Source organism: Balaenoptera borealis, assembly GCF_965194805.1.
Source record: "Balaenoptera borealis genome assembly, contig: HAP1_SCAFFOLD_1135, whole genome shotgun sequence".
Taxonomy (NCBI): domain Eukaryota; kingdom Metazoa; phylum Chordata; class Mammalia; order Artiodactyla; family Balaenopteridae; genus Balaenoptera; species Balaenoptera borealis.
Window position 1 is genome coordinate 201698 of NW_028123078.1, and position 12621 is coordinate 214318.

At 46.4% G+C, this 12621-nt stretch overlaps 1 long non-coding RNA gene across 1 annotated transcript in view; it reads right to left on the reverse strand.

Moving 5' to 3' along the window:
- LOC309621901 overlaps nt 1-12381 on the reverse strand; it is a 34115-nt gene extending 21734 nt beyond the window's left edge. Inside the window, exon 1 of the long non-coding RNA XR_014240324.1 lies at nt 12251-12381. This is a non-coding gene — a long non-coding RNA (uncharacterized lncRNA). The remainder of the gene's footprint in view (nt 1-12250) is intronic.
- Between the last annotated feature and the right edge of the window lie 240 nt (nt 12382-12621).

Here is a 12621-nt window from a genome sequence, read left to right on the forward strand (position 1 = left end):
GGAGAAGGTACAAACCCCTCGGTTCTATGAACTGGAGATTTTTAGTAAGAAGTCAATATATTTGTTGTTAGGCACATTTTATGTTAGGCTGTCTCCCTGCACAGGATGCAGGCGCCTTGAGAATGGAAGTCATATCCCTCTATAGTACGTCCCTCTTCTTTCTGCTTTGCAGTTTGCTGCTCCACTTGTTCAACCCCACCTAGTAATAACCTATACTTCCCTTGTTCCTGTTTTCCCATCTGGAAAACAGACAAAAGGCAACCAAACAACGCAAAGGTCTCAACAAATAAGGGATATCCAAAACCAGAGATGGCCAGAACTTCTGTACCCCTGATGAAATAGTCCTCATACAAAACCTGATAATCAAATTCCTTAATGCTAGGAATCACAGTGAAAAATAGTATCTGAACTGACTTCTGTCAGATGAGTGAGAACTAAGGTTAATTCAGTGTATCTGAAGCATAGAAAGTGAGGGCAAAAGTGGCACAAGATGGGGCTAGAGAAGCAGAGAGGATTCTAGACCACGCAGAGTCTTAAAGGCCAACAGTGTGTTTTCTATTCTCAAAACAATGCTTGTGAGCGATGTTTATGAGCAACGTTCCAACTTGCTTTGAAGGTTTCTTGTGTGAAGAGTGGATTGGAAGGAAACAAGATATATGGACACTAGTTAGGACCTAATCGCAACAGACAGGCAAGTTCAGTATTAGGAAGTTGAGGAAGAGCTGGCTGACAGATTCCAAAGAAATTCAGGAGATGAACTGAAGCGGGCTTAATGGGGTAGGAGATGGAGGAAAGGAAGGTCTTAGGGAATTCAAGGGTTTACTGCACACATGAGCAAAGTCTCAAAATTAATCATTTGAACGTACAGAGGCGGATCTCCCAAATGACACCGGTTAGGAAGCAACGGTACGCCCTTTAGAATTCCTAGAGACAACACAAATCAACTGTTTCGATGGAAAATTCGGCGGGACCCTTGATTTCCATGGGAATACAGAGAAAAGAGACACTGATCTGGCTTGCAGGTATATTTAGGAAGTTGTTAGCCGGACATCACCTACTAGTATCATGTAAGTAGGCCGTCCGAAGTAGGAAGCTTAGGGGAAAAACCTGGAGGAAAACTTAAAAGCTTAAGCCACACCTCTACACTACACCACCTTTCACAATTTCTTCTCAGATAAGCATCATCCCCATCAGTGAAGAAACTCGTACCTCATAATAGGAAAAACAGGCCTAAAGATTCAATGTGTGTCTTGGGAGGTCCCATCTATGCGATATCTTCCTGGGACCAGAAAAGGCCCCAGGAAGATCAATCTCTGCACCCCTGAAAGCTTACCACCAAGGAAAATGACTAGGTCCATAGATTTCCTCCCTCAAACCAGCTTACCTCACACATAGATCATTAGCAACTCCGCCCTTACTCACATTATCACAGTCACAAGAGTGGTTAGGGAGAAAAGCACTAACCAGGGGAACTAAAACAGAGGCAATCCAGGCCAAGCTGGGCTGGTGGCAGATATCTTGCTCCTTACGCTCGGGTGCATAATGCGACTCACCACAGTGCCTTTTTCACAGACCCTTTTGAACGTTTCTCCACAGAATCCAACAGCTCAAGTCAGTTCATGACGCTTCAAGGTCAACAATCGTCAAGAGAAAAACATGCAATATGTCTTACAATGTTGGATTCCTTACAAACAGGACAAGGAGATAACCATGTAGACAAAACCAGAGCATTTGAAAACATCTGTATTCTACAAACACACCAGTGAATGCTATAAATAAGGTACTATGACATAAAACAAAATGAAAACTAGATGTGAGACTGTTCTCTTCAGTGTACAGACTTCATGGCAGTTGCTGCACACTATCTAGCTACTTAGATCTTTAACTCTCTGTTCTGTTAATACCAAATGAGGCCCAAGTGTGTCAACCTGTTTCCCACAGAAACCAAAAAGTCTACATGCATCTCTTTTCTCCTGTGCCCTTTCACCTTACCTGCTCCCAATTCTCCACCAACGTCCTCCTCTTTCTCTAATTATTCTCCTCTTCATTTTGCTTGGCCTTGCCCCCAAGCATGCAAGACAGAGAGTCCTAGAGGTCCAAGATTCTAGAGTGGCTGTTTGCAAGGCGGAGGAGATTACAGTAACTGCCACACTGTATATACTTCTGTGCAAAGAAAAAGGGACAGTGTTCAGAATGTCTCTCACATATAACAAGAGCTGGAGATGGCAGGATACCTGTGTGGCCCAAGGAACTAGAGCTAGCAAATTATGGGCCAAACAATTGCAACCAAAGGCTGGAAGAGGAAAGGTCTGCAACCAGCTCTGTCTCCTAGCTCTCTGGTATTTGCTGCCAACGGGCAGAGTCTATTTCGTGAAGCATCAAGCACTGAAAAGAAGACTCCTGCTGCTGGAAGTTGACAGGAAGTAACGTCCAATGCAAGATCAAGGCTTGTCCTCGAAGCAATGCCCATAATGGAAGAAAAAAAAAAAGAGGAAGCGGAAGAGAAACGTTAAGTCGCAAGTCCAACCTGGCCCCCAGCCTAGCCCAGCCCAAGGAAGGTAGGAGTCAAGGAGAAGAAACTAAAAGAGAAGAGCCTTGGACCACAACATTCTCCACAAGGTACACTCAACAAACTTCACCCTACTCTTGAACCAAGTTACAAAGAGAGCTTCTTAATCCCTACTTTGGCTCCTTAAAAGCTGCTATCAGTTCACTCATTAGACACATCTGATTTCAGAACAACTGTAATAGTTCAAACTAGATGGCTCTTTCCTTCCTAAGGATTATTAATTAAATAAGATCTATATAGCTCTAAGTATATGATACATAAAATAGAATACTCTGTAGAATATAAGTAACTCTTAGTTCAGTGTATTAATGAACGTCTGTAAGAAATGTGGCAATGATTTCCCTAATGGAAGAGCCTGGGGGAGGTAAATCTGTCTTCTAGGATTTCCTCCCCAGAGCTCAGAAACTCAGGTGTTGTTTTAGCTCTCCTACACTCTCTTCACCCAAGCCCGCCTTCCTGTTGGGGATCGGACCTCCCTATTGGCTCTCTCATACCTTTCAACTGCCTGCTTTGTGACATCACTCTCCTACCAAACCTACTACCACTTGGTAGAGCCTTGGGGTTTCCGTGGAGCTGTTTGGACCAGTAACCAGTGACCTCTGTACTGGACACGTGCGCCGTTCAGCTGCAGCCACTCAGACATCCTCTAGTGTTGTCTCCTCATCCCTTGTACCTGCAGTGGATGCTTCCTCTTCTCTGACCATGTCAGGTAAGAAAAGAAACTTTGGAAAGTTTTGCGTTCGATTTCTTTTGCCCCTAAATTGAGTAGGAGATTCAAAATAGCATGGAATAATGAGGGAAAGTATTGAACTACAAGTCTGGAGACCTAATTTCACTTTTGACTTTGACGTTTACTATCTGTGTGACTTTGGACAAATCACTGGCTGTCTCACAAAGCCTGTTGCTTTCCTTAACTGTTACGTTAGGATACCACGTTGGGTTGATCACTCTGATCCCCTTCTTTTCCAGTATTGAGCCTTAAAGGGTACCCATGTAGAAAACGAAATCAGACACTTCTCAAGAGTGTTTCAACAGAAACATAGAAAAGCCAGGGGACATAGAAAACTAGCAATATATACCAAGATGTTTCATCTCTAATGGTCTCCCTCCACTAGGATTTCGACTAGTTGAAAAGAGAGAATAGGGAGAGAGGATGGAGAGTACTGGGCTCTACAGGGAGGCACAGAGTCGAGCGTAAGGAAGTTTAGGATGGTTTTCATTAGCACAGGCCAACAGGCACCAAGAGATGGGAGAAAATGTAAGAATGAAGAGGGAAAGCATAGAGGAGCTCTCAAGAAAAACGGAGTTTGCAATGGAATGCTGATGGGAACCAAAGATTTTCAATTAAAGCAGAAACAGCACAGAGGGAAACCTGCTCAGAGCAGGGCAAAACCAAGTTGATGGTAGCAAACCCTTACATTAACAGACTAAGAAGGAAAGTAAGGCCAGAACAGGGGATCACCGGGAAAGGCAGCTTATCAGAAAAGTCATACTCCGTTTTCTTTCTTTTATTGCCTCTCTGAATACAGTTGGCCACTTGACAGTTTTGAATATAAACATTTTAGAAATACGTTTTAGAAATGATGCCTCCTATAAACAAGCAACCACAGTGGTTATCTAGGGGGCTGCTTTTCAGTGTTTTATTCTTTCTAATTTTTAAACTAGGTAGACATTTCACCAATTCAACATTTTAAGTGATATCTTCTAAATTGAATCAGAAGGACTATTTTCCTTGGTGTGATATGTAGGTTCTAAGGCAAGGCTGCTTTTCATTTTTACAGTTATTTCCTTCCTAACACAGAGAGCACATTGATCAACAGCCATCGTTCGCTTGCAGATCTTAGCTACCGAAGAAGAAGAAGAAGAAGAAAAAGTCAAGCCCCACATCTCTAATTCCCCCCACTTAGGGAATTCCCTGGCGGTCCAGTGCTTAGGACTCGGTGCTTTCACGGCCAGGGCCACGCGGCGCGGCCAAAGAAACAAAACAAACAAACATCCACGTTTATCGAAAACCATATTGTGGAGTCCTGTGGATTTTCTTACATTCGAAAATCTTTTTTAATTGGATTCTAGGCATGATGGTTTTTTGAGGTTTTGGGATGCCATCTTCTTGGATGCTGAAGATGATTCTAATCTAAGTTCTAGGATAAATCCAAAAACCTTCCTGATACATTTTAAGCTTCCTTTCTGCTTATTATATAAGCTATATTCATTGAAATATATATTTCTCCTAGGCTTAATACCTCTTACTTGCTGGGTAAAAATATGAAGGAGCACAATAATGAAACTCTTTTACACTTATTATTTTGCTGTCTGCTTCGTACCGGTTTTCATTGAAATACTTGTCTATATGTGTTGTGGCTACCTATACATGCACATTTATTGCATTCTGTTGCTTGTTATGCATTTTTTACTGACATACCTTCTCTGTCTGTATGCATTGGCTAGGAATTCATTCACCTCTATCACCTCCATCGTGTTTTCTGGTTAATAGTATTCACTAAACTAGAGTGGGCAAAATTCACTTTCATAATATTGCATGGATGGTACAGAATGCCATTTGTTAGTAAATTCATTAGGCTTCGATACTTGCCACATACCCCAGTTTTCATTAATATCTATGGATTTCTTTTTCGTTAACGTAATATGCTTGTCATGATTTTTCTTTGTCTTTCTAGAACTTATTGTATCTTCCTCCATATAAATCATACGCAACAGATCAGCTTATTCATCTATTAATTATTACTGCTATTATTATTGGTGGTGGTGTTATAACCACTTTATAGGTGAGTAATCTGAAGTAATCAGATAACTTTTCCCTTTCCAAAAGCACTTAAGAAATCCACTTTCGGGTAATCATTTTGAGGTAGGATGAGAAACCAGGCTTGAAGAGGGCAAAAATGACTCTTTCAATTCACCAGTTGGACTGAGCTGTACGTCACCTCTAGGTAATAGCGTGGGAACTGCACAAGCAAAGGGAGACACTGAAGACGACAATGGTAATAGCCGTACTGTTTTCTAATGGACAAAAAAAATGCCTATATTATAAGTTCTATTTCTCCTGCTTTCTGGCAGTATCATGCTCAGAGTGGAGTCCTGGCAAGGAAGTCAGGATACTTAGGTTCTGAAACCTGGTAATGATACTAACATAATGAGAGAACTTGAACAAGTCAACCCGACCTCTCTGAGCCTCAGTTTCCTTACTCACGAAATGAGACTGAGAACATCGAAGTTCTCTAAGGGCCTCCTAGTTCTAAAATGCTTCCAGTCTAGGAAATAGCATAGAAGTCAATACGAGTGCAGGCCGAAGGGAAAGACAGGGCAGGGAGAAGGTTGCTTCCAGCCTAGAGAACAATCTCTGAACCACACCACTTGGCTCTTCTGCCCGTCTGTGCCCAAGATGGGAGCACAGGCAGTTAATAGAGAAGAGTGGAAAACTGCTCAGTCCTTACAGCCATCATCAACTGTCTGATTTTGGGCTTCTCAGGAAGTAGTGATAGTAGAGGTGTCCTGATAGCAAGAACCTTCAGATGATGCCGTTCCTCAAACGTAGTGAGAATTTCTCAACCTCCCTGAGTTTTTCATGACCCTCTTGTTCTTACAGAAAATTTCCAACATCCATCTCTACTTGGAACTCTAAATTCTCTGCAGCATTCTCCTCCTGTGGTGAGCAATGCAACTTCCCTAACACGAAGTGTCTGCAACTTCTCCAGAGTCTCTGCCCCTGCCGTCAGTTCGGCATCGGCTACTGGTACCCCTTTCCAGACACTCATGGGTAGTGCCTACCTTTACCAACATTCTAGCACGACTATGTTATCTGGAGTTACTGACCACAGCCAGATCTCCACTTCAGCTGCTTCCTATCCAGGTGTTCTTGAGTGGGACATCACAGCAAGCACTGAAAAGAATTCTTCTTCACTCGGAGACTTTACTCTGGCACTCACTGACCGCCACACAGCTGCCTCCTCCATGTTTCTGGCAGCCCAGGATGATAAAACTTCAGACGCCAAGAACATGGTCCCTCTACATCCATCGCTTTCTGCCAGCCTTGCTCAGGGAACACCATCTCAGATTCCAAATCAGGGGCAGAGCCGCCTGTCACTTCCCTGCCAGGAAGGGAGCCAGGTATATTCCTATAACCAAGGCACACTGGGGTCTTTACTGTATGGAGAACTTGGCTCCTGCCCGCAATCCTACGGCTCGGCGTCATACACAGGAAGTCGGGCCTCTGGGCAACCAGAAATGGGAATGGGACTGAAGGAGATTCAGCCCACAAATATCCGACCACCAGCTTCCACCTCTGCAGTCTGCCACCCTGTGTCTGCTCAACGCATCACAGAAACAAGTTTTCAAGGTGAGTATAACAAACGCCAGAGAAAGTTGAAGAATGAGGTCGGCATTCAAAAATGGGGTCAAATCGACAGCTGGGAAGGGGTGTAGAGGCAGGTAGAATTTAGATCCTGAGCCTTTAATAACCACTACCTTCGCTCAGTGCCCTCTGTTTTTAGACTCTCTATGAGAACACCTAGGGCTTCCCTGGTGGCGCCGTGGTTAAGAATCCGCCTGCCAATGCAATGCGGGGGACACGGGTTCGAGCCCTGGTCTGCGAAGATCCCACATACCGTGCAGCAACTAAGCGCATGTGCCACAACGACGGAGCCTGCATTCTAGAGCCCGTGAGCCTCAACTACCGAAGCCCACGTGCCTACAGCCCATGCTCCGCAACAAGAGAAGCCACCGCGATGAGAAGCCCGCACACCGCAACCAAGAGTAGCCCCCGCTAGCCGCCAACTAGAGAAAGCCCGTGCACAGCAATGAGAGACCCAGTGCAGCCAAAAAAATAAATACGTAGAATAAATAAGTTCAAACAGTAAATAAATACATAAACATAAATTACAAAAAAAAAGAACACCTAATGCAGGTGGGACGGTGGGAGGGCCACTGTAGAGGTCATCTATGCTACATGTACAAGAACCCCGAGAGCACACCAATCGGTACCACACTTTTCACTGCTGTAGCCGATCGTTCCCCCTGTACTGCCACACTGTAGCACTCCCTTCCCTCATCTACTGCTATAGTCTCTTCGGAAGGTGTTTCAGAACTCTTGTTATGAGAGTGCCAGTTGAACTGTCCTCACTTCCTTCATTTATACCAGGATTGAAGACCTTGTGGTCCGAGATCCTGTCCAGAGAGCAAGCAGGCTAAGACTCTGTCTTTGTTGATGTATTTCATCAGCAAGGGCTCTACCCCCTCTCCTAGTTCATGGTGTGACGTGTTCTTGGCCTCTCGGGAAAGTGGGGAGAATGGAAAGGACCCTATATGAGAATGCTAGGCTTTGTAAAACATTTCAGGTTTTTAAAAATAAGACTCATTTTGTATTGGACTTATAACAGTCCTATGAAATACAAAGCGAGCCGAGAATCAGCGACAGGAAAGGCTCACCAGTAAGAATTACAACAGTCACCGCTTACCTCGTAGCATAGGGCACCGTCCGTGATCCTTAAGAAGAGTTAGTAGAAATGCCTTGCCCATCTTGCCCCTGAACCCCTTGAAAGGTACACGACTGCTGTGTTGGTGTTTAGGGGGAGCATCTCACTTACCAGGGACTGACTTCTCCCTTGATCCCTTTGTAGGGATGGAGACCTCCCCCCTGGTGATGAAAAATTCCCTGGGATTGCAACCTCCAAGCCAGACGTTTTGTGTGACACAAAGTCAAGAACTCCCCAAGTCCTGCAGTAGCAGAAACAGCCACATACTTGAGAGTAACCCACCATCTGAACTTGGGGACATTTCAGTGACAGCTCCAGTCCAGAGTGCCAGGCGTCTCCTGGCCCTGCCTCCAGCTCCAAGCCAGGGACAAATAGAGAGTAAGCACGTGGATGATATCAAAACCAAGCTTTCAAAGCCTCTGGATGCCTACCAGATCCCAACAGAGAACCAAGATCCTCCACTACTCCCTTTAGGAATCCCTGATATTCACCAGCCGCTGGCCTGCACCGATCCCCTCAGCCAAGAGGAGCAGCCTGGTTCTGAAAATGCTGATCTGGGAGAGAACAGCCGGAGTCGTCAGGACCTAGGGACACTTGAAAATGGGATTGAACCTAGCAGTGGTCTTGCAGACATTACTACACTGGCGGAGGATATTCACCTTCCCCAGCTCTTTAATCCTTTGAAAGATCTTGATCAATCCCAAGGTCCCAACGTGATCAAAGCTAAAGACACCAGAGCCATTAAGGTGAATCCGGTGCAGGAAAAGCCAAGTGTCATAAAGGTTCCCTCTGATCAACCCAGGAAGAACAAACAGAAAGCCTCTGAGCCTATCAGTGGCGCTCCCAAGGCCAAAATCCAGCCAAAGAATCCAGAGTGCCTGTTAGGGGGAGAAGTGGTTATATGCCACGCTGCAGTCAGTGACAGGGCTCCTGTGAACACGGCCAAGCACTCTCAAGGCAAACCTCAGAAAGCTGCATCCAGAAAGATCAGCAAAACTAAGAGCCACGGGCAGGAAAAGACCAAAAGGACCAGAGGGAGAAACAAGGCTGAGGAGAACAAGCAGTCAGGGAACAAAGTCAAGGCAGAAGAGAAGCCAGCAATCCCCCACACGAAGCGAAAGGAACACCAAACTGAGCTTCTCCAACAGAGCTTTCAAAAGCCTCGAACCTCCCTTGGCGTGCGCATGCTGGAGTCTGTGAAGGTTCTTCATGCGCTGGGGAAGAAGAATGAGACGAAAACTGGGCTCTCTTCCTGTCGGCTCTTGGGAAAGTCAAGCAACCCCAAAGACCCCCAGCCACCCCCAGCTATCCAGCCATGGCGGCATACCCCACGTGAGGGGAAGGGTCCTGAGAAAACGCAAGTCCAAGCCCAGAAACCAGACAGCAGTGCTGAAACAGAGTGTCCGTCTCCAGCCCAGTATGAGCGGCCTCCTCCTGGGAAGGTCAAGTTGATACCTCTGCCTTTTTCTGCCTGGGACAAGCCTCAAGCTCGACCCGCTCCTCGGAGGCCACAGTCTCTGGCCTCACATCGGCCTGCTGGGGCTTACCGTGCCCAGCCTGGTTCTACTGACTCAGCTCAACCTGCTGCAGCCAATTCATCCCACCAGCCAGCTCCTGCCTCTTTGCCAGGCCCCGCCAAACCAGCTCAGCCAACTGTGACCAACCCAACCCAACCGGCTTGGACCAACCATACCCAGCCTCGTGTCCCTCAGTCTGCTGCTCCTAGGCCTGCACCCTCCAAAACTTCATCTGGCGCTCCTCTCCAGCGGGAGCCTGTTCCCCCTGCTGTGAATAAGCGCCAGTCCCCACCCAAGCTCCAAACCCAATTTCTACTCCAAGACTTCAGCAAGCAACGAGTTCCATGGAGGGAACCCAACGTGCCTGAGCCAGTCATGTCAAAGCCCATCGAACAAGAGCAGAGGCCAGAGCGAGAGGCCATGAAGAGGCGGGCTCAACAACAACGGGAGAATGCTGCCAGATACACCTCTTCGGGCAAGCTGCAATTTTTCACCGAGAGGGAAAACGAAATGGAAATTGCCGACTACTACGGATACGTCAAGTGAGAGCTGCTAGGATTCTTGGTGCCACCTTGGCTACCAGCTGTTCTTCCATACACAGGTAAGACAGGTATAGAACTGAATAAGTAAATGGAATACAATTAATAGACGAGTAACAAACCTTTCGAATTTTCAGATGCTGCTAACTGGGGCGTGAGAAAGGAAGGACTGAAAGTTGGATGGGAGAATGAAGGAAAGGGGTAAAAACTGAGCAAAGAGGAAGGAACTTGGCCCAGGGCTAGGAAGGCCAAAAGAGACGTATGGATTTAGGAAAGGAAGCAGGAGCGAGGATGAAACGGCAGAAGTAAAAAGCAGGGTCAGAGGTCTGGGTTGAAAGAACACAATTGGAGTAGAGTTGAAGGTGACAGAAGATGAGTCTAGGTTTACTAGGAGAAATAGAAAAAGTCTCTCGGGGACGCTGGCCTTAAGTCTCACAACCACCAGATAGGTATTTCAGAAAACAAGAGGTTCAGGACACATCTCTGAAAGGTCTGAGTTGCCTTATTCAGGTGTGACTGTAGTGGGGGAATAGGGAAATCTACCAGAGAAGTGGCTAGGGCTCAGAGTTATCCTAGGGGCAGCTGACGACAGGGGCAGAGCCAAGGGAACTGCTGGATCAGGAGGCCCACGAACAAATCAGGGGCATAGCCGCCTGCCACTTCCCTGCCAGGAAGGAAGCCAGGTATATTACTATAACCAAGGCACACTGGGGTCTTTACTGTATGGAGAACTTGGCTCCTGCCCGCAATCCTACGGCTCGGCGTCACACACAGGAAGTCGGGCCTCTGGGCAACCAGAAATGGGAATGGGACTGAAGGAGATTCAGCCCACAAATATCCGACCACCAGCTTCCACCTCTGCAATCTGCCACCCTGTGTCTGCTCAACGCATCACAGAAACAAGTTTTCAAGGTGAGTATACAGACGGCAGAGAAAAGTTGAACAATGAGGTCAGCATTCAAAAATGGGGTCAAATCGACAGCTGGGAAGGGGTGTAGAGACAGGTAGAATTTAGATCCTGAGCCTTTAATAACCACTACCTTCTCTCAGTGCTCTCTGTTTTTAGACTCTATATGAGAACACCTAGGGCTTCCCTGGTGGCGCCTGCCAATGCAGGGGACACGGGTTCGAGCCCTGGTCTGCGAAGATCCCACATGCCGTGCAGCAACTAAGCGCATGTGCCACAACGACGGAGCCTGCATTCTAGAGCCCGTAGGCCTCAACTACCGAAGCCCACGTGCCTACAGCCCATGCTCCGCAACAAGAGAAGCCACCGCGATGAGATGCCCGCACACCGCAACCGAGAGTAGCCCCCGCTAGCCGCCAACTAGAGAAAGCCCGTGCACAGCAATGAGAGACCCAGTGCGGCCAAAAAAATAAATACGTAGAATAAATAAGTACAAACAGTAAATAAATACATAAACATAAATTACAAAAAAAAAGAACACCTAATGCAGGTGGGAAGGTGGGAGGGCCACCGTAGAGGTCATCTATGCTACATGTACAAGAACCCCGAGAGCACACCAATCGGTACCACACTTTTCACTGCTGTAGCCGATCGTTCCCCCTGTACTGCCACACTGTAGCACTCCCTTCCCTCATCTACTGCTATAGTCTCTTTGGAAGGTGTTTCAGAACTCTTGTTATGAGAGTGCCAGTTGAACTGTCCTCACTTCCTTCATTTATACCAGGATTGAAGACCTTGTGGTCCGAGATCCTGTCCAGAGAGCAAGCAGGCTAAGGCTCTGTCTTTGTTGATGTATTTCATCAGAAAGGGCTCTACCCCCTCTCCTAGTTCATGGTGTGAAGTGTTCTTGGCCTCTCGGGAAAGTGGGGAGAATGGAAAGGACCCTATATGAGAATGCTAGGCTCTGTAAAACATTTCAGGTTTTTAAAAATAAGACTCATTTTGTATTGGACTGACAACAGTCCTATGAAATACAAAGAAAGCCGAGAATCAGTGACAGGAAAGGATCACCAGTAAGAACTACAGCAGTCACCGCTTACCTCGTAGCATAGGGCACTGTCCGTGATCCTTAAGAAGAGTTAGTAGAAATGCCTTGCCCATCTTGCCCCTGAACCCCTTGAAAGGTACACGACTGCTGTGTTGGTGTTTAGGGGGAGCATCTCACTTACCAGGGACTGACTTCTCCCTTGATTCCTCTGTAGTGATGGAGACTTCCCCGCTGATGAAAAATTCCCTGGGATTGCAACCTCCAAGCCAGACAGCTTTCCTATGGAATGACAGAGAACTTGTCAAGGTGAAACACCAGTCTGCGGGAGAAAGGGAGGAAGAGAATGATGGAAATCGTTTCTGGGAAACTATTCTTACATTATGTGTTGTTTGTTCCCGGTAAATAAACTGAAATCTTCTTAACAGTAAAACAAAATCTAAACCACTAAAGCCAACAATACAGGAGTATAACGTTCGAAAAAAATTTCTTTGGCTGCGCAGCATGTGGGATCTTAGCTCCCCAACCAGGGATTGAACCCACGCCTGCTGCATT